Genomic DNA, 20,787 nt, shown 5'->3' on the forward strand with positions numbered 1-20,787 from the left:
TCATTTGTTGGGTCCTTCCAAGGCCTCGGGAGGGGCCCTGGCGATGCTTTAGCATGGTCTCATATTTTTGTAAAAACTTGCACAAGTGTGTTATTTCGACCACAGTCATTGAAGGCTGCTGTTTCTTTTCCTCCTGACTTTCCCTCTGTCACATTTTCCCTCCTGTCAGGTGGTGTTGGAATAGCTGTGGGCATTTTTGGGATCCAGCTTAGGGAAACTTGAGTTGGGGATGCGTTTAGTGTGGGCGAATGGGTGGGTGTTTATGTGGGATGCAGTATATGTATATAGTGTTTCATGAATGTGGCTCTTGGTCACTTCTGTGTCTCGTTACAGTTATTGGGGGAGGAATGGTTTCCAGGAATTCAACTACTTCCCGTGGTGTTGACTCACCTGGTGTGATGCAGTGAGAACGTGTCCTATGGCTCTCAGGACAGGAAGCTGTGGGAAGTGGTAGGGAAATAAGATTTGAAATGTACAGAGCCAGAGGCTAGTCTGTGGAAAGTTCTTTTAATCTTACAGCTCATATATGAAACTTGTTAAGGATTTACCCAACTGACAACAGTCCTAAAAATTCACATGACATTGGTTGAGAAGCTGAAATAAACGTTCCTAAATCCTGAATAACAAAGTGCATAGTTCGATCAACTATATTAGGAGGAAAGACCATTCTGTACTCTGTATAGAAAGTGCCAAATCATGAAATCACTGCCGTATGATGAGGAAAAGAGCCCAAAATGTGGAGGACGTGTCGCTGAGCGAATTTATTAAAATATTATTTTTCTGTTTTTTGTGTATTTGGCAGCTTTTAAAAAAAAGAGTGAGTGATGGGACTTCTAGAAAAGAATGAGAAGCATTTTAAAGAAATAAAATTTCACTTTTACCCTACTTTTGTATTTTGTTTTTGGTTTCTTAAAGAAGGCTCTCTAAGTTGTATAAGTTTCAGGCCCCACAAAACTTGGATCCATTTTGGTGCTGCTAACATTTGTCTGTGGGTATGGTGTGAGGGAGAGCCCCTGTCTCCCCCTGGCCCTGAGGATGCCCTGAGTCAGGAAGCAGGGCTGGGGAGGGGCCTAGTGGACTCGGCCACTGTCCACATCTTTCCTGTGGCCCAGGAGGACCTGCTGGAACAGCTGGACTCTTTTGCAAGGCTTCTCAGGCTGTCAGAACTTCCTGAAGGTAGGAGGTGAGTGAGTTGGTACCCTAAAGGCCCTTAGATCTCTCTCCATGTGTGTCTGCAGGCAATGCAGAGGACCACAGGGAGTGGAAGATATTCTTACACCATTGTTATCAAGTATTTCTGTTGAATGATTATTTCTTTAATGTTCATCTCCCTGAGTAGACTGTAAGCTCCGTGAGGACAGGAACCTTGTTTGTCTCTCTCACCACTGTAATCCCAGAACCTAGCACAGCAGCTGGTATAGAGTGGGGCTTAACAAACTTTTATCAGAAGAATGAGTTGAGGGCTTCCCTGGTGGCACAGTGGTTGGGAGTCCACCGGCCGATGCAGGGGACACGGGTTCGTGCCCTGGTCCGGGAGGATCCCACATGGTGCGGAGCGGCTGGGCCCGTGAGCCATGGCCGCTGGGCCTGCGCGTCTGGAGCCTGTGCTCCGCAACGGGAGAGGCTACAACAGTGAGAGGCCCGCGTACCGCAAAAAAAAAAAAAAAGAATGAGTTGAATAAATAAATAAATGCACAAGGGCAGATGGAGGGAGCCAGGCAGGGCTGCCAAGCCCTTCTGTCATCTCTAAGTCAGAAGCTCGAGGAGGTCCTTTGCAGACTTGTGGATGGTGTGTGTATGTATGTATGTGTGTGTGTCCATGGATACGCCTTCTTAGGGCCATCTGTGCCATCTAGGAGCTGGAAGGCTGCAGGGGGCGGGGCAAGGAGCAAGGAGTGATTGAGGTGATGACAATGATAGAGGAAGGAGGAGAGGATCAGGTGATGAGGATGATGAGAGAACTAGCAATTCTCATAAAATCTGCACCCAAACCCTGGAAATCAGGAAGGGCTGTAAGGCCTGGAAGAAGATGGCACCAGCCATCTGGCTGGAGTGAATGAGACAGGACATGCCTGCTCATCAAGGTTCAGGGATGGAAAGGTTCTAGATAGAGGTCTAAAGACCCCCGAAAATGTTGGGCTACCGTCCACTGGGGCATTTTGGCCATTATCCCCTTCGTCATGCTAATGTGTGTGAGTGTGTGTAGGGGGTGTGAGGGAGGGGGAGTGGCTCTGAGCCCTTGCATCCACTTGGTTCCAGGACACCTGCTTTTGCTGGTTTTCTACATTCAGGTCCCTCAGTAAAGGATCCTGACAGTAGGAAAGGTTTGGAAACGATCTATTTGGAACAAGCCATTGCAAAGCCAGGTTTTTGTGTTTTTTTAAAATTTATTTATTTAATTTATTTATTTTTGGCTGCATTGGGTCTTTGTTGCTGTGCACGGGACAAAGCCAGTTTTTATTAGTCTCTCTGTGTGGGTTTTTAATGTATCACACACCAATTGTTTTTTAGTGTAATACTATTAGTTCATATTTTAAAAAAAAATCTAAAATCAGAGTAATTTGTCTTGAAACCACCCAGAGAGTTCTATGCTACATTAAAATTCCAAATAGAACAAAGGGACACTCATTTAGAAAGCATTTTTGTTCTTACATTTCCATAATTCTCAAGAGGAGAAAGAAGACGCTAATCAACACAGCAAAGCTTCTTCTGAAGCTCTAGTTCTACTTCAAAGAGCACAAGAGCGTTGAAAGGAATACAGCCGATGGTGTGGGCGTCTCCTTCTATACCTGATGAGAGTAAAGGAGGCTTTCGTTTAAAAAAATGAAAGTGAATGCTTACTATCAATAAAAAGGCCTCAGTCTCTGCCCATTTCTGCCAGAAAGAAACAAAGAGCTATTAACAAATTAAAAATTAATTAAACAAGAGATAGATTTGTCTTCTCATTATGATGATATCAAAAGAAGAATTTGGTGTTAGTAATAACTCTCTCCTCACTGTTCCCCTGAATGGTGTAGAATCAGAAAGAGCGTTCACAACAATGGGGGAAATTTGCACACAGATGTGCTTGACTTAACAATGACACAATTTTTTTTTCAGGATTGTATTAAAAAGATCAAATAATATTTAATTTTCATAGTTAATTACATTTCTTGTTTATCCTTTGAATAATAATAATTATTTGAATAATTATTTATTTTAAAATGTTTGTGTCCTAATGATTTATTCTGAATTAATATTAATGTTTATATGTCTATAAATGAATGTTTTACTTAACGTTTTATCTGTTTATTAATTTTGAAATTAAAATAAATTTAATGTTTAGTTTGACTGATTTAGACATTTATTAATAATTCTGAACACTTAAAATACATGTATTAAGTAATTCTGTATTTTGGTTTTATTAAAAAACTAAGTATAGCCCATACTGCAACCACCATGTGGAAAAATAACCTTGTCCTGACACAAAGGACAAAGCGCAGAGAAGTTAAGGGGACTTACCCGAAGGTCACGTGGCTATTTAGTGAATGGCAGAGGATGGCATATAAATCCAGCTCTTCCTATGCTAAGCCTAGAGCATGCACCCCCGCCCCGTGCCGCCAGGCCCTCTGACCCAGGAACACCAGTGTGGTTCCTCCTCATCTGTGTTCCCAGTCACGTCCCTGTTGAAACCCCAATCCTAAGGCAGGACTGAGTTCCGCTACTCTTAGAGACGATGAAACCACAAGACCCAAAACCAACTCTCTTGCCTGTCAGCTCCCATCCACATGCGTGGATGCTGGGGACCCAAGAAGAGAGAGAAATGGGAGTCAAGAGTCAGTAAGTCAGAGAGGCAGGGTCTGACCTTTAGGAGAGGGCCAGATGCAGAACCAGGTGGTTTCTGCTGTCTGCCTGCACATCCTGGTGCTGTGCTGTGGTGTCACACACGTCTGTTTTGTGCTGAGTCGGTGCTGAGTCGGGTGATGCACTGCAGGGAGTGGGGGCTGTTGCTCGCTGCCCAGTCCCTGGTGTATCACATGTGTCATGTGAAGGCCCAGCTTAGAGCACTTTCCCAGAGAGACCCCGGGGCTGGTCCTGGTGACCCAGATCTATCCCGTAGCTTCACTCCAGGTCTGACTTGCTCACAAACATCACCCTCAACTCCCAATTCGCAAGCCGAGGGCCCCATTCCCGGGCAGGCCCAGCTGCAGGCCACTCTGCTAATTAACGACTGCTGATTGGCCCAAGAGGTGCACTCATTATGCCCAGTAGAGATCAAAGCCAGGCCCAATAATCTGCTAAACGAGATGTCAGATTAGGGCATTCTTCTGGGCTATTAGAAAGATTTTTCTCCCTGGGTAAAGGCCTGTCAGGGCATATGACCCTGTCACCCACCATGAGCTGAGCCAGAGGGGGGATCTGCAGCCTTTCTGCTCCTCTCACTTTGAATGTGGCCATTTAATGGGACAACCCCACCCCAGGGGCCTGCATGATCCCCAGGGAGGTCCCAAAATGGGAGGAGAGTCATGTTTGGGCAGAGTCACCTCTGCCTCTTTATTCTTGGGATTTCTGAGGGTCAGGGGGAACTGTGGACCTCCCTGGATCCCTGTGCTTTCAGCTGTACTATGGGCATACTGCCTCAGTTTACCTCCTAGGGCTGGGGGTCAAGTTTAGTGTTGATACCAGTCCCTCTTCTCAGGAACAAGCCCCAGACTGACACTTATTTCAAACTGAAACCCCTAGCCCAACTTTCTCACTCCAGGTTTGAGAATGGAGCCCCAGTTTTTAGTATTAGTGCTAATAGCTATTTAAAATATATATATATATTTATTTATTTGGCTGTGCTGGGTCTTAGTTGAGGCACATGGGATCTTCATTGCCTAGTGTGGGATCTTTAGTTGCGGCATGCGGGATCTAGTTCCCTGACCAGGAATCGAACCCCGGCCCCCTGCAATGGGAGCACAGAGTCTTGACCTCTGGACCACCAGGGAAGTTCCAGTGCTAATATCTATTAATGGCTACCATTGATCAAATGCAGAGAGCATCGTGCACTGTGCTGGCTAAATTCTGATTTTATTTATAATGTCTGAAAACACTACAAGTTAGGTATTATTAACATCCTCTATGAAACATGAGGAGAGCAAGGCTCAGTAAATTGTCCAGGTTACTCAGCTGAGCAGCAGCTCCAGTGGTGGGTCCTGATTGGCTGAAGTCAATCAGCAAGTTGATTGGGTTAGAGAAAGGCACATGACCTAATTTTGGCCAATGAGAGAGCACTAATCACTAGAATAAGGGAGGTCCTAGGAAAGGAAATCTTTCTCCCTGGATGGTGTGGGGTATGGATGGGAGGTCTGGGACTGCTGAAGCTATTTTTCTCTCACCAGAGAAGAATCTGGAGCTGTTGGAGGGTGGGTAGCATGGGACCATGTGGGGCCAGCGTGGTGGGTCTTTGGAATCGTAGTTTGAGCCATTGAATTGAACTAAGCTAAATGAGTGAATACATTGTCTTTATTGTTTAAACCAGTTTGAGTCGGGCTTCCTGAGACTTGCAAGTAAAAGTCTGGTATATGGCCCCTGTCCCAGAGGAACCAGACCTGCCCTGTGGGTCTGGGCCCCAAGAGTCAGCTCAGGGGTGAGCTCACCTGGGAAGCCAGGAGGCTATTGGAAGCAGGCTTGGCAGTCTGCCACATACTGTGGTTACCGCTTGTCCTGCCGGCCACTGTCCCAGCTGCCACCTCAACCCAACTTGGCTGCCGCCTGACCTGTCACCCCTACGTTGCCTGAGCACTGTCTCCCACCATCCTCCATCCTGCCCAGCCTAGTTGGGATGCCCAGATTCAGCCCAGGCCTGGATGAGCCCTCTGTGTTGGTTAGGATTAGGTTTGATTGCAAGAAACAGACGTTCAAAGTGACAATGGCTGAAACAAGATAGAAAGCTATTTTAACAGAAAGTACGTAACATTCTCAAGATGGGTGTTCATGGTTGGTGTGGCAGCTTGGCTCCACCAGTGTTCATTTGTACCTTCACTCTTTTTACATTGATCGGCTTTGCCAGAGATTTGTCTACTTTAGCAGTCTTTTCAGAGAACCAGGTTTTTGGTTTTATTGTTACTTGCTATGTCCATTTTCTATTTCATTAATCTCTGTTCTCATCCTTATTATTTCTTTCCTTCTTCATTATTTGGGTTTACTTTGTTGTTTCCCTCCTCCCTAACTTGAGCTGGACAATTAACTCTAAGTCGTAGCCTTTACTTTTCTTACATAAGCCATAAGTGAAAATGCGGATTTTCTCTCTAACATCCCTGTAGATGCATCAAGAAATTTAGAAATGTCATTATGTTAATTATTGTTAGGTTCTAAAGATTTTCTCATTTCCATTATAATTTCTTCTTTAACACTTGAGTTATTTAGGAATGTGTTTATCAATTTACAAAATAATGTCTTAAAAGTTATTTCTTGCTGTCAATTTCTAATTTCTAGTTTGTGCATAATACATGGTCAGTCTTTATAAGTATTCCAAGAAAAAAAAGAATAATATAATGACTGAGTGAAGTGTTCTATATTTGTCCATTACGTTAAGATTGTTAATTTAAATCATTACTAATAGTATCTCTTTGCTCTCTCAGTTATAGAGAGATCTGCTGCGATTGTAGAAACATTGGTTCCTTTTTTGTAATTCTGTCAAACTTTATATATTTTGAAGTCATGTTGTTAGGTGTCTACACATTAAAAAATCTTATATCTTTCCTAGTGAATTTCCTTTCATTATTACGTATTGATCCTCTTTATTCCTAATTATGCCTTTTGCCTTAAAATCTATTTTATCTGATATTGATATTACTATACCAGCTTTCTTCCAGTGATTATTTTTTGTTATGTTTTAACTTCATTCCTTTACTTCACACTTTCTGGGTCCATATATTGTAGTGTGTCTCTTGTAAATAGTGTATAGCTAGATTAAAAACATCCAATTTAATAATCTGGCTAGGTTGGCTCATGTACATTTATTGTGACTTCTGTTGTATTTGTTTATCTGGGAATGTCTTAATTTCTCCTTCATTTCTGAAGGCTAGTCCTGCTGGATAGAAAATTCTTGATTGACAGTTTCTTGTATATGATGAGTTTTGTTTGTTTTTTTTTTCTCTTGCTGTGTTCAAGATTCTCTTCTTATCTTTCGACAGTTTGGCTATGATGTGTCTAGGCGTAGATGATGTAACATGGCAAGTCTGGAAATCAGATTCTCCTTTCCTTGAAGGGTTTGTTGTTTGCTGCTGCTATCGGCTTGCTTAGTGACTTTGCTGGACTAATTCCATAAAAGCCATATTTCCTGTATTTGTAGCCATTGAAGTCTCTGCTGGGTCAGCCTAGTGACCGACTAATGATTGATCAGAGATATCCTTAAATGCTTTGAACAAAATTTTCTAATTTTTCCATATTGATACATGAAGCTCTAGAACATTCACTTCAACCTCTGTATAGTTTTCCATTGTATGAATATACCTCCATTTATTCATCCTTTTATCTATTAGTGGACATTTAGGTCATTTCTAGTTTTTTGACATTACATAGAAAGTGGTATTGAATATCTTTGTGTGTGTCTCCTCTAGCCCACGTGTGAGAGTTTTCTACCATATATACCTGGATGTGTAATTGCTGGGTGATGGAATGCATATCCTCAACTGTAGGAGATATTGCCAAACTGTTCTTCAAATAATTGTGCTCTAATGATACTCATTTATGTGTCCGTTATCAGTTTAGTTTTTTAAAAATAAAAACTTAGCTTTAAAGCTGACCTCAGAAGTTTTCTCCTTCATAGGGCCTCTTGTGGTTCTTCTGCCCCACTGTGGAATGCTGTTTATTTCTGTCCTGTTGCATCTCCTTCACTTTGCCTTGTGCCACTGTTATTACGGATGTCCCTTCTCAACTACAATATTCAATTTTCCTGGAGGACATGGACCATGGCTTGTTCATCAGAGCATCCCCCCAAAAAGAATCAGATACAGAGTAGTCACTGAATTGAATGATTCACGATTTCAATACCTTTTTCTGGATCTGGTCCAGGTCTGGTCCCATAGGGGAACCTTCAGCTTTCCCTCTTTCTCCTCTTGATATTTCAACTCAGCTAAGTTCATCTCGTATTACTAAGCACCCAAGTCTGGAGATACTCGTTTTGAGATGGGTTAGGGCTGGGATCAAGGTTGTCTCAATGTGGAAATTTTGGCTAAACTCCTCTTCCTGCTGTGAAACGCAAGCTTCCTCATGAGCTGCCAACTCAGGCAAACCTCTTTGATTTTCGGGAGGTGGTCATCTGAGGTTTGGAATAATTTGGATGTTGCTGGGAAGAGGTTAACCTTTGCTTAGCCAGCCTTCCTTCATGGAAGTACAAAAAGATAGACAACGATGTTAGGAGAGACATTCACACAAGACATTTTAAAGTCACATCATTCACGTATAGACAACCGCTTTGCTGGCTACAACTCATTCTTAGCTGGGCCTTGAAGCAGTCACGCCTGGTTCCCATTACTGTATCTACATAAAAGCAGTAAAGCTGCCTTTCTTCAAAAGTACTGTGAAGCACGCTAATTCACTCTGACCTGCCCCTAGGTTGTCCAGATGAGCTTGTCTGACAGTTTCATGTGATCACAGTTATCCACAGCCCCTCATGAAGGCACATTCAGTCCAGACAGAAACAAATAATTGGCCTGCCAGTTTAAAATGCCAACGGGATTCAGCACATACCTCTTTGGGCAAAGCTGTCCGCTCTGCAACTTGGTTGGCAGTCTTGTCTCATGCACCATTTCCTTGTATGCGGGCACATTCACCTTATACAGATGGAACTCCTGCAGTTGCCTGGGCCCCTGGGTGGAAGTCCCAACCCCTCGATTGGTAGAAGAGGGCTGGGAGAAAGCTGGGAATTGGTGACTTTGGGGGAAGTACGCAGCTCTCATAAAGGGAGAGGCTATTCTTCCCCTTCTAATGGAGAGGGAAAGGGAGTCCTTTCTCTTCCTTAAAGCCAAAAAAGGGGGACACCAAGAGGCCCATTACTTTTTTTTTAATTGAAGTACAGTTGATTTACAATGTTGTGTTAATTTCTGCTGTACAGCATAGTGATTCAGTTATACATATATATGTATATTCTTTTTCATATTCTTTTCCATTATGGTTTATCACAGGATATTGAATATAGTTCCCTGTGCTACACAGTAGGACCTTGTTGTTTACTCATTCTATATATAATAGTTTGCATCTTCTAATCCCAAACTCCCAGTCCATCCCTCACCCACCCGCCTTGGCAACCACAAGTCTGTTCTCTATGCAAGAGATCCTTTCTTAAAGGACCCATTATTTATGTCTCCTGGATGGTTCAAAATGGTTCAAAAATCATTTGCCCACATTTAAATCTCTTTGCAGAAAGTTAAAAAAAAAAATCTTTTGGAGGTGCTTGCAAAAGTCTTTTTACATTTTGAAGGGGCCCACAAAATGGGAGAAGGGAATTTCTGGTCCACCCCTGTGTGACACGAGCAGGAGAGAGGGCTGGTTGGCAGAGTGGAAATGGAGCAGCGGCTCTCCCGCTATTTGGCAAACTTGGTTCCCGAGTTTCCTGTGGGTTTAGTGGATGCTGGATAAGGATAAGGCAGCTGGTCTTGAGTTCTTTACTGTTTCCCCCTCCTGTCTTCCCCTTTCCCCCTTCCTCCTATCTCCTTTCCACCAAAAAGGAGAGTGAGAAGTACCAGCAGCAAATGGCCCTTTGCTTCTTGCATCCCATGGGAGAGCCAGCCCGTGGATGCCTGCCTCACTGGAGGCGCCAGAGGTCATTTGACTTAACTAATTAGCAGAGGCAACCAACCTGGAGAGGACTTCAGCCTGAATGAGTTAGAAGATGTGTGCCCTTTTCCACCTCCTTCTCTTTGTCCCAAACACTGGATGACCTGGACCTAGGAGGAGGTGGGGGAAAGTGTGTGAAGATCAGATCAGATCCCTTCTCCGTTGCAGCTAAGTGGGGCTACAGCTCTGGCCTCTCCTGGGAAAGGGAGGAGGAGAAGAAAGAAACCGATAAGCAGAAATGCGTCTTGATGAACAGAACCAGATTGTCCTGGAAACTCAAGGAGACTAAAATGTATGGGTTGGACCAAGTTATAGTTGGGTTGGACCAAGTTATAGTTAAGGGAGCCTTTAACCAATGAGAAAAGGAATTTGTCATAGTATAGATAGGGGAGGATAGAAGACATAAAGCCATTTTTGTGTTTATTTCCCACTAAGTTGAGACTCTTCAATAAACCAGTTATATTTGTGAATTCTTGAAGGATCAACATACAGTTCTATAGATTCACAAGCCCTAGACTTGATAATGGAGCTACAAAACATGAGACCACAATGATGCATCAAGAACCGCTGAAGGGGGCTTCCCTGGTGGCGTAGTGGTTAAGAATCCTCCTGCCAATGCAGGGGACACGGGTTCGAGCCCTGGTCTGGGAAGATCCCACATGCCGTGGAGCAACTGAGCCCATGCGCCACAACTACTGAGCCTGCGCTCTAGAGCCCGCAAGCCACAACTACTGAAGCCTGTGCACCTAGAGCCCGTGCTCCGCAACAAGAGAAGCTACCGCAATGAGAAGCCCGCGCACCGCAGCAAGGAGTGGCACCTCGTTCGCCGCAACTGGAGAAAGCCTGCGCACAGCAATGAAGACCCAACACAGCCAAAAATAAATAAATAAAATAAATAAATTAAAAAAAAAAGAACAGCTGAAGGTTAAGCTTTAAAGATAAATAAAACCGTCAAAAAGAGACCTAATTGTGGGAAAATGATTTTTGAACCAGGAAACATGAGTACAATGAAATAGTTCACAGTGGGAACGCAAACAGAATTGTCATCATTCTAGAAAAGCACTGAAGAGATGCTGCAGGTGGCCATGGTGGGCTGTGTGCTAACTGAAGTCATACCGGAGCAGAAACTAAAAGTGAACAAAGCAAGTGGTGAGTGCACAGAGGAGAACACCACACAAAAGAAAGCAAAGATGCTGTGAGAGGAGGCTGGTCTCTGCCTTGCCTCAGTCCCAATTCCCTTTCCTTTCCTCCTCTCTTCTTACAAATGAGATGCTTCCACATCTGTGATTCATGGGGCCCAGCCTCAGTGGTGTTGGTTCAAGAGAACAGAGTTCAGAAGCCAAACATGATGTCACTAGAACTTCAGTTCTGTCCTTGGATTTCTCAGTCACGGAAGCGGGTACTTCTGAGCCCACACATCTCTCCACCTCTGTGCCTCCTCAGGACACAGCTTTCTCCTCTCCCCATAATTCCACCTCAAAGCCACCCAGTGCCTCTCGGACCTTTTTCTCCTTTCCCTTTTCTTCCAATTTCTGCTTTTCAAAGGCCCAGGGAACCACCTTCCCCGGCAGGGATAACTTCAAGGGTGGGAAGGAGAGGCAAGGAGGTGGGTCGGCCGGAGTCCCTTTAGCAGGAGAGGGGAAGAGGGAGGCTGGGAACAGTCACTGGTTAATGATTTTAACCCGTCAAACAGTAAGTATGTAGAGTCTTTGCGGCCAGATGAACCTGACAAGGACACTGTGTGACTCAGTGAGTTAGTTAACCTCTCTGAGCTGCAGACTCTTTAGATTTAACTGGGCATGATTCCTGCCTCATGAGGTTGGCTGTGAGGGTTGAATGGATGACCCATGAGAAACACAGGGTCCCCTTGAGCCCAGTGGCTGAGCATATCTCTCTGTGGCCCCCGGGCACATGGGAGTGCAGCCACCTAGAGCCTAGGGGACATGTGTTCCTCAGAGCCCCCCAGGATGAGGGGCTTCCCCTCAGCCCCTGAATCCAGCTTCTCGGGGCCAGAGTCCCCCTCTCAGCTGCTCTGGGCTTTCTCTGACTCCCTGCTTCTTCCTCAAGACCTGGCCCAGCTGTCTGGGTGCTTCCCCTGATTTCCTCTGATGCTGGAGGGGGCTGCCTTTTCATCTAACTGCCTGGTTGGTTTGGTTTGATAACTCCTTGACTGTGTGCCTCTGGTGCCCCAGGCCTTGCTGCGGGAGCCTCTGGCATTAGCTTTAGAGGTGTGGATCTGTGGGGCTGGCTGGGAAACGTTCCTTCATGGACATCCAGGCAGAAGGGCTTCCCTACTTGGCCTGGTGCCCCAAATCTCCAAGCAAACGCCTTCTCTGAGCCCCAGATCTCTGCCCCTGCTCTGTTCCCTTTGCTGCTCTGACTGGGTCAGTTCCCCTGGGTCCTCTCAGATGGCTGGGCCCTTCCTGCCTGCCCAGGACGGGGGCCCTGAGGCCAGCAGTCCCTCCTCCCCTGGCACAGCCCTGGGACTGCCTGGAAATGTGTCTTTAGGGATCAAAGGTGGAAATCTGAGGGAAGGAGGGAAGGGGGGGAGGGAGGGAGGAAGGGAGGAAATAAGTCAGTCACTGCTCCATCACAGGGCTGTGATGTGATGCTCCTAGGATTCTATCTGTAAAGGGCGAGCCCTGTGCCCCACACAAATGTGTCAGGTGGCTATTGACCTGACGCGTCATCTTATTAATTTATGAGAGTCAGATGGAGGAACCACACGTGGCTTCTCTCGGCTCAGTTTGTCTCAGGGTCAGCACAGCCAGCCCTTGAGATAAGCAGTCGACTCTGCTCCCCCAGGATGTTCTGACTCGGGCATGGGTTCATCTTCTCACTGTTGGTGCACAAAGAGGGCTAGTGTCAACAGGATGGGGATGCCCAAGGAGCGGGGAGTGAGAAGCTGTTTAACCCACTTAGTGAATCTGCCGCTTAGAAACACAAACAAATAATGAGTGTGCTAATTACGAAAGACAACAAGGTTTGCCTGTTTTCAACACCTGTCGGTCATCTCATTCCAATCTTCCCACAGCCTGTGAGATGGGGCACGTTTTTCCTGGATTTACAGATGTACTGCTGAGGTGACTGAGAGCCAGAGAGGTTCAGGGTTGTGCAAGTTTGCACAGCTGAGTGCAGATTCAAACCCAGGGCTGAGGGTCACCACCTCCCGGGCAGGCTGTCCTTCCCATCACGTTGTGGGCTACTTCCGGGCAGCCCTCGGCCAGCGAGGAAGCCGGTGGTAACTCAGCATGTCACTCTCTCCCATTGGCGGAAGGGTGACCACTCTCAGTACCCACAGGCGGAGGGACCCACCCCAGGTCTCAGGAGGCTCCTTGTGCTGGCCCTGGACAGGCCCCTCAGGCCTGGGAGTCATTCAGCCAGTAAACTGGGGGTGTGCATGGGGCAGGAGCAATGGCCTCGGAGTGGGACAGCCCTGGGGTTCCAAACCCAGGCACTTACAAGCCATGACTTCAGGAGGGTCACCTTCTGTGCGCGGGCCTCATCTCCTTCAACAATAAGTGGGAAGCCAGGGAGCGGGGGTACATCATAATCCCAATTTCTTATACTTGCCGTGAGTTTCTTATATTTGCCCCATAAATGTTCTTTTAACTCTGTGGCCACGGAGACTCCTCAAGGCCACCCAGGAAGGGGCTGTGCAGGGTAAGGAAGGCCTTACGGCTGATGGCAGGTGAGAGAAATGCTGAACGTAGTGTGGGCTGGTAAGGGAGTGATTCAGCATCTTCCCCAGCCAGAGGCCCCTTGCACGAACCCATAGGCCTTTGCAGTTTTCCGAGCGCTTTGCACACTTAACCTAGGAGAGTTGGTACCCCATTTTACAGTTGGTGAAGCTGAGGCTTAGGGGAGGAAGGAATGCTAGTGAGTTCCTACTCCACCCCCAGCTTACACTGGGCACTCTGGCACCTTTTGTCACTCTTATAGAGACCTCCCTATGGGGTCAGTATTATTATGCCCATTTACTGTTGAGGAGACCCAAGGCTCAGAAGGAGTCATTTGCCCATGATCACACAGCTACCAGATGATGGAACTAAGGTTGATGCCTGGGGGGCTCTGATTACAAAGTCTATGCTTCATTCACCACGAGGACAGGACAGGTACTCTGCTCAAAGCCAGCTTTCTGGACATTGAGTCCAGTGCTCTTTCCTTGGCCCACGTTCCCCTTGTCCTGCTCAGAGACTTCAGAGGACACTAAGTTGGGATCTGATGGCTGTGCTTTTGCCTTCTCAGGGGCACCCCGTTTCCAGTGGGCTCCCACTTGGTGCTGGCTTGGCTTCCTGGAAAGAGAGTGAAAAGTCAGAGCCTAAGAGCTGCCACTGAATCCACAGCCTTCACCTTGCCTCTTCCTGTTTGGAAGACCCAGGTCCAGTTAGCGCCGTCCTGCTTCCCAACTAGGAGCCCGTCCACTGAGTAAGTGCTGTTGGGCAGGGCACTGCCCGTTATCACACCGTTGCTTACGCTGGTGCAGAACAGGCTCCCGACCGGTCCGGCCTCCTGGGGAGGCCAGGTGTCCCTCTGGGCCTGGGAACCCATTCCTCTGGGGCTGAGGTGTTGCTTCCCTTGATGGTAATATGGTTCAGGGCTCTTATTTCTGTGGCTCAGGAAGCGAGGGAGTGTGAAAGGGTTAACTTAATTTTGGCCGTTATTCCTTTTTGGCAACTGCAAGTGAGCTTAATAGGATCTCAGCTTTCCTGCTGCCTCACCAATGAAACAGAAACCAGACCACAAGGGGGTCTGGAGATGGTTAAACGGTGATGCCTCGGGTGATGCCTCCCGGTGGGCTGAGGGGCCTCCTTAGAGATATCATTAGGAGGTGACGCTAGAAATGCCATGCAGGGCTCTCCTGTCACCCGGGTAGGGGAAGGGGCAGGGAACTGGGGGCTCCCCGGAAGGCCCGGCTCCAGGCAGAGGGGAAAGAGGGCAGGTGTAGTGTCCGCAGATGTGGGCTGGGATCCTGGCTCCACCACCTTTACAAAATCTGGGAGTCGCAGCCTGCTGGGGTTCTTACCACTCAGGATTCAGTGCATAAAAAGCACTCAGCTTGCCACAGAGCATGCCCAGCTCAATAACTGTCAGCCCTACCCAACTTCTGGTGTTTCTCTCTCTTCTTCTCCTCCACTATCAGGCCTTTTCTATTCCTCTTCTCTCTTCCTGAGGCGCTCTTCCTTCTGTTCATTTCTTGGCCAGCTCTTACTTCAGATCTCAGTCTGAATGTCACTTCCTCCAGGAAACCCTCTGAAACCAGGCTGGCAGACCTGAACTTCCCCTTCCGGTCTTGTCCCTAGCCCTCCCCGTCTCCATCACAGTTTCCCCGTGGGGCAGGTGTTGACTGTGGTTCCCTCACCCTGGGGCCTTGGCAGCAGGGCCAGCAAGGGTCTGCACCATTCACAGCCTTGAGAGGGAAAGAGGAACGGGTGGGCGGTGGCGAGGGACAGGTCACCGGTGCTCTGACCCACCGAGGCGCCCTCTGAGAGCCAGGAGCAAGGGGATTTAGCCAATCCTGAGGTCGGGACTCTTCTGCCAGGATCGCTTTTCTCTCCACTGTGGTTTTCATTATTTTTCATTCCCAGACTATTTTGGAAGCTGGCTGCCATGGGAACTGAGTCTTTGGAAAGCCCCGGCCTCTTTTCCCCTCCTGCTTCCACCCCTCCTTCCATCTCCATTCCCTCTTAATTGGTTTTTAGTTCCCTGGCTTTCAGGCTGGTCTGTTTATTTTGATTGCTGCTTGACAGAGCAAATCTTTAATGAGCCGGCTTGTGGGGAGCGCCCTCAGCAGCCGTCTGCCTCCAAGGAGTGGGGGAAGTGCCCAGGAGGAGGTGGCAGGCACAGGGTGGCAGTCTGTGGTTGGGGCCCGGTCTTCCTTCAGGTATAGTCTGAAGTAAGGAAACAGAGCTTGCCCTCCCCAAGCTGTCTGCAGCCTCAGCCTGGAAGGTCCCACAGCTCTTTTAAACAACCCTTCACAGGGCTCCCCCCCATCCTCCCAGTGACCCTGAGGGGAGTGGGGCTCAGAGAGCCTGAGAGACCCAATCACCCAGCCAGCAAGCCTGTGCCTCCATGATCTGGGGCCTTGCTGTCATGCCTATGTCTTTTTTCCTTGTATCCCCAATTTCCCAGGAGCGTCACTCACCCTTAAGCCAAATTGGCAGCCTATGGTTCCAGCTAGGCTCTTCCAGACCCTGGCTTTGCGAGCCAAGGCCTCCTTGTTTTATGCCTCGGCTTCCCCACCTCTGTGGCTCTAGTTTAGAGCCATCTGCGCCATCCACTACTCATAAGGCAGCTTCTTAGACTGGATGAGATTATGTGTGCCTGCAAACTGGAAAAGGTTGTATGAATGTGTGTCACTATGATGAGTGTACAACACAATCCATAGAGTTTTCCTAGCTGCAGCCAGGCTAGAAGAAGCCCCCAGGCCCTTTGACTGGACCCAACTTCAGGGTGACCTCAGGGGATGTGGGTAGTTTCCCCTTTCTTATTGACCCCATTCTGCTAGAGCCATTAATCATAGAAGCAGAGACCCATGGGGTGTTGGAGTGAGAAGCTGCCTTAGAGATCAAGCCCAGTGGCTTTCAAACTGGTGTTAAGGGCTCCACGGTTCTGTGACTGGGACTTTGAGGACAGTAGGAGCGGGGCTAGCCTTCTTCCCATTCCTAACTTCATTCCAAGGGCCTCTGCTTTTATCTGCTCTGTATCATGGGGTCATGTGGTATTTCTTTAGAGAAGAGGGCTCCCTTTCTGTACTGGTCATGGTTGGCTCTCCAGAATACGTTCAGACCAGATGGCAATCGCATCTTTCCTTTTCTGTGATTGGTTGGAAAGGGGCACTTCTGGCTAGTGAGTGGTAAAAGGAAGTCTGATAGGGCCTTGTGGGAAAAACTTCTTGCTCCTAAAAATCAAACACAAGAAAGATGGATTCACTTCATTCTTGGCTAGGGGTGTGCCTTGGTTATGCTGCCTGGTACTGTGGTAGCCATTCTGTGCCCCTGAAGAAAGGCAGATCAGGGACAAAGCTAATCCATGGAGAACTGCAGAGTGCCTGACGACATTGGTGGGCAGCTGACCATACCAGCCCTGGAGTGGTCCTGTCTCTGGACTTTATCAGATGATAACTTTCTTCATTGTTTAAGCCTGTTTGAATACACTATCTTTTTGTTTTTGATTTTTTTGCTGTTCATTTTTTGCTTGCTTTTATTATTTACAGTTAAATGCAAACTAATTGATGCATACTTTGAAAACTTTGACCTAGCTCAGTCCCCATATTTCCAAGATAGGGTGACTGAGGCCCAAGGGAATTGGGAGTGACTGGGTCAAGGTCATGTCCTGATTAGTAGCAGAGGTGGTCCGGCATCCCAGGACTTCTGACTGCCGGTCTAGGACTCTTGCCTTGGATTCACAGCTGGAGATCTCCTGGGGCTGTCCCAGTTGGCATTGCCTTCTGGTCTCTGGAAGATCTAGGCAAGCTAGGGAGGCCCTGCAAGCCTGAGAGAGTTGGGACCAAGGGGGCAGTATAGACTGAGGGCCTCTTCAGCTGCTCTTGTGGGCAGCTTCTGAAAAGCACATGGTAGATGGATAATCCACTCCTGTGCCAGGCTGTGAGATCACGAAAAGAGGGAGAAAGTGAGGCATTCAGGGTAGCCATGTATATCAGTTAGGAATTACATTTGACTGCTTAAGAGAAACCTTAAACAAGTTAAACAGTTATTTTTCTTACATAATAGGAAGGCTAGAGATAGGCAGTCCAGGTTGGTACAGCTGTTCAAGAAAGTCATTAAGAATCAAGACTCCTGCTATCTTCCTGCTCTGCCATCCTTGACTGGTAGCTTTTATCCTCATGGTCACAAATGGCTGCACCACTTCCAGGCTTCACAACTGAGTTCCAGGCTGGAAGAAGTGGGTAAGGAAAAAATTTGTGCTGGCTGGATCAATGTCTTTTTATCAAGAAAACAGAACCTTTCCAGAAGCCCCACTATAAAATTCTTTGTATGCCTCATTGGCCAGAAATATGGACATCTTCAGCTAGATTTGGAGGAGGTGAATATTTTTAACAGGGAATTTTGCTGCCCCAGACAAACTCAAGATTTTGTTAGAAAGGAGAGAGAGCGAAGTGGATATTGAGAGGCAACCAGCAGTCTTCCACAGCAGGATGTGCTCAGCCTTAGCAGAGCAACTGAGCCAGGAATCAAACCCAGAGGGTGTGAGCCCCTCTCTGAAAGCTCTGAAGCTGCTCAGGCCTCAGTTTGCTGCTTCCAGGGTCTCCTCCTTCTTAATCATCTCCATCACAGATGTCAAAGTAATCTTCCCACAGCACTGGGTCTGTCACATTACTTCCTGGCCTGAAATGCCCCTTTGCCCATAGGATGCAGTCCAAATTCTTCGGCTTAGTATTTAAGGTCTTCTGATCAGGTTGCAAACCACGTCTCTAGGCCAGTTTGATTCCTATCCCCATCCTCAGCTGGTTTTTTTCCCCATTTGGGCATTGCCCCTTAACTTGTTCTTGTGGGTCATCTCCTATCCTCTTCTGCCTGATGGAATCCTACCACCTTTAGGGTCACCTCATCCCCAAAGCAGACGCAGCTGCTCTGGACCTTCCCTATGGTTCCTTCAGACATGATAACTTGTGTTACTCAGATCAAACATTTGTCCTCTTCCAACCACCCCAGAATGTAAGCTCCCTGAGGGGTGAAAATGGACCTCATGTTTATAGAACCAAGTCTTACACGTAGAAGATGCTCAATAAATATTCACTTTCCTGCAAAACAATTCATCTTGAGCAACATCAAGCCAGGGACTGTGGGAGTGTCCTTGGATTATTGATGGATTTCAAAACACAGAGGTGGGAATATGCTGACAGTTATGCTCACAGTGATTTAGAAAGTTGGGAAGTCTGTGTTCATTTGAACTGCTGTGGCCATTGGATAGGCAGGGAACCTATCTGTCTTGTCTACCACTGTGTCCCCAGCACACAGTAGGGTACCTGGCACTCGTAGGCATTGTACAAATACTTATTGAAAGTGACATAAGAAGGCACTTCTGAACAACTCACAGTTGGATGCAATAGGCCTGGTTCCTCATCCTCCTCTGGGACTTGGCCAGCAGCCTGGAAAAAGCTCTCTCACCTCTCAGTTCTAGTGGAGGGAGCTGAGCCTCTCGGGCCACCCAGGGCCTCTGTCTCCCTCCAGTTGTCCAGAGCCAGAGTTCCAGGTTGCCACAACAGTGTGCCAACCAAGAACACAAGTGCCCTCCCATGCTGCGTTTCGAAGGGTCACACGCTCTTGATCTAGCAACCTGAGAGGCTAGGAAGTCGCACAACTGGGGTGCTCAGCTGTAGTGGGAAGCAAAGAAGTGGGAAGGAATGATTTTGGTGTAGACAATGAACAGCGTGTGCTACTGTTCTGTTTGAAGATAAGGGAATAGGGGCTTGGAGAGAGGGAGGGACTTGCCCAATGCCCCATAGAGGTAAGTAGCAGAGCTGGGGTCTATCTGGCTCTAAAAGCCCTGTTACTTCCAGTCTGTCACCTTTATGGTGCAAAGACCAAAGTGTGCACTGCAGTGTGCACACTTTGCACACTGGGGTGGGCAGGGTATTCAGAACCTGGGAACCTCCATCCCAGGGACCAATGAACATGGCATTTCAGACACAGGCCCTTTGGATTTGTAACTCCTTCCCCTTGAAAATGGACTTTACTGGGTGAAGATGGATGGAGTGGGATGGAAAGAAGAGGCTATATACCTTTATTTTTTTGTTTGTTTGTTTTTTGTCTGGCTGTGCCGTGCGGCCTGTGGATCTTAGTTCCGCGACCAGGGATTGAACCCGCGCCCCCTGCCGTGGAAGCGCAGAGTCTTAACCACTGGGCCGCCGGGGAAGTCGCCTTCATCTGTTTTAAGCTCTCAGTTTTACGTACAATATGCATTCAGAATAGGGTACAAATTATGAGTAGAGCTCAATGAATCTTCATAAAGGGAACACACTTGTGTTCAGCACCCAAATCAAAAAACAGAACAGGTTACATCCGGGGGAGGAGGCTTTTCACAGGAATTACTTTGGATCTGTTTTAATATGTTACACATTTACCAATATCTGGTCTGGAATCCTCTGAAAAAAATTCATCTTAGGTGTTCTAGTGACAAAAACTTTTGCATTTGGGGGGAAAAGAGTTATTTGAATTCTGGAAGAGACACAGCATGCATGCTTTAATGAATTAGTTAATTCCCTTGTTTATTCAACGACTGTTTTGTGAAGCTGTTATGTACAGGAGCCTGTGCTAGGTGACAGCAGTTCAGCAGTGAGCAAGGTAGATGTGGTGTTGCCCTCGGATAGCTCACAGAGCTGTTTCTTGAAAGCATGAGCAGTATTTTGTCTCCCTCACTAGTTCAGTCAGCTCTGCCCCATCCATAGCCCGTGGCTGGAGGGATGCCCTGAGGATTATCCAGGGCAAAATAGTTTGCTTGTTATACAGCTGCTGCAGTAAGTTTGCATGCTCAGAATTCCCTTGATATCATAGAATTCAAGAGTTGGAAGGGAACTTGGACATAGTTATCCAATCTTTTATTATGTAAATTATGTTTATTTTATAAATTAGTAAACTGAGACTGAGAGATATTGAGAAACTTGCCCAGGATCACAGAGCAAGTGTGTTGCGTGTGTGTGTGTGTGTGTGTGTGTGTGTGTGTACAAAAGAGGGGCATAAAAGTCATATATTCTAAGTAAGGTGAGTCAGAATCAAGGTCATTAAAAATGGGCTTTCTGGGAATTTCCTAGCGGTCCAGTGCTTAGGACTTGGCGCTTCCATTGCCGTGGGCCCGGGTTCAGTCCCTGATCGGGGAACTAAGATCCCGCATGCTGCGTGGCCAAAAAAACGTTTTTTAAAAGGGGCTTTCTGAGAGACCGCCAATTGGTTATGAACTCCAAGACTTTATTTTTTTTAAGTAAAAGATTGTTCAGTTTGAATATTGAAGCATCAGTGTTTC

General features: G+C 47.0%; 1 long non-coding RNA gene across 1 annotated transcript in view; it reads left to right on the forward strand.

Moving 5' to 3' along the window:
• LOC112405195 (uncharacterized) overlaps positions 1–20,787 on the forward strand; it is a 196,976-nt gene that overhangs the window by 73,613 nt on the left and 102,576 nt on the right. The window contains exon 5 of the long non-coding RNA XR_003004285.1: positions 14,053–14,232. This is a non-coding gene — a long non-coding RNA (uncharacterized LOC112405195). The remainder of the gene's footprint in view (positions 1–14,052; positions 14,233–20,787) is intronic.

This window comes from Neophocaena asiaeorientalis, unplaced genomic scaffold, assembly GCF_003031525.2.
Source record: "Neophocaena asiaeorientalis asiaeorientalis breed wild unplaced genomic scaffold, Neophocaena_asiaeorientalis_V1.1 scaffold171, whole genome shotgun sequence".
NCBI lineage: Eukaryota > Metazoa > Chordata > Mammalia > Artiodactyla > Phocoenidae > Neophocaena > Neophocaena asiaeorientalis.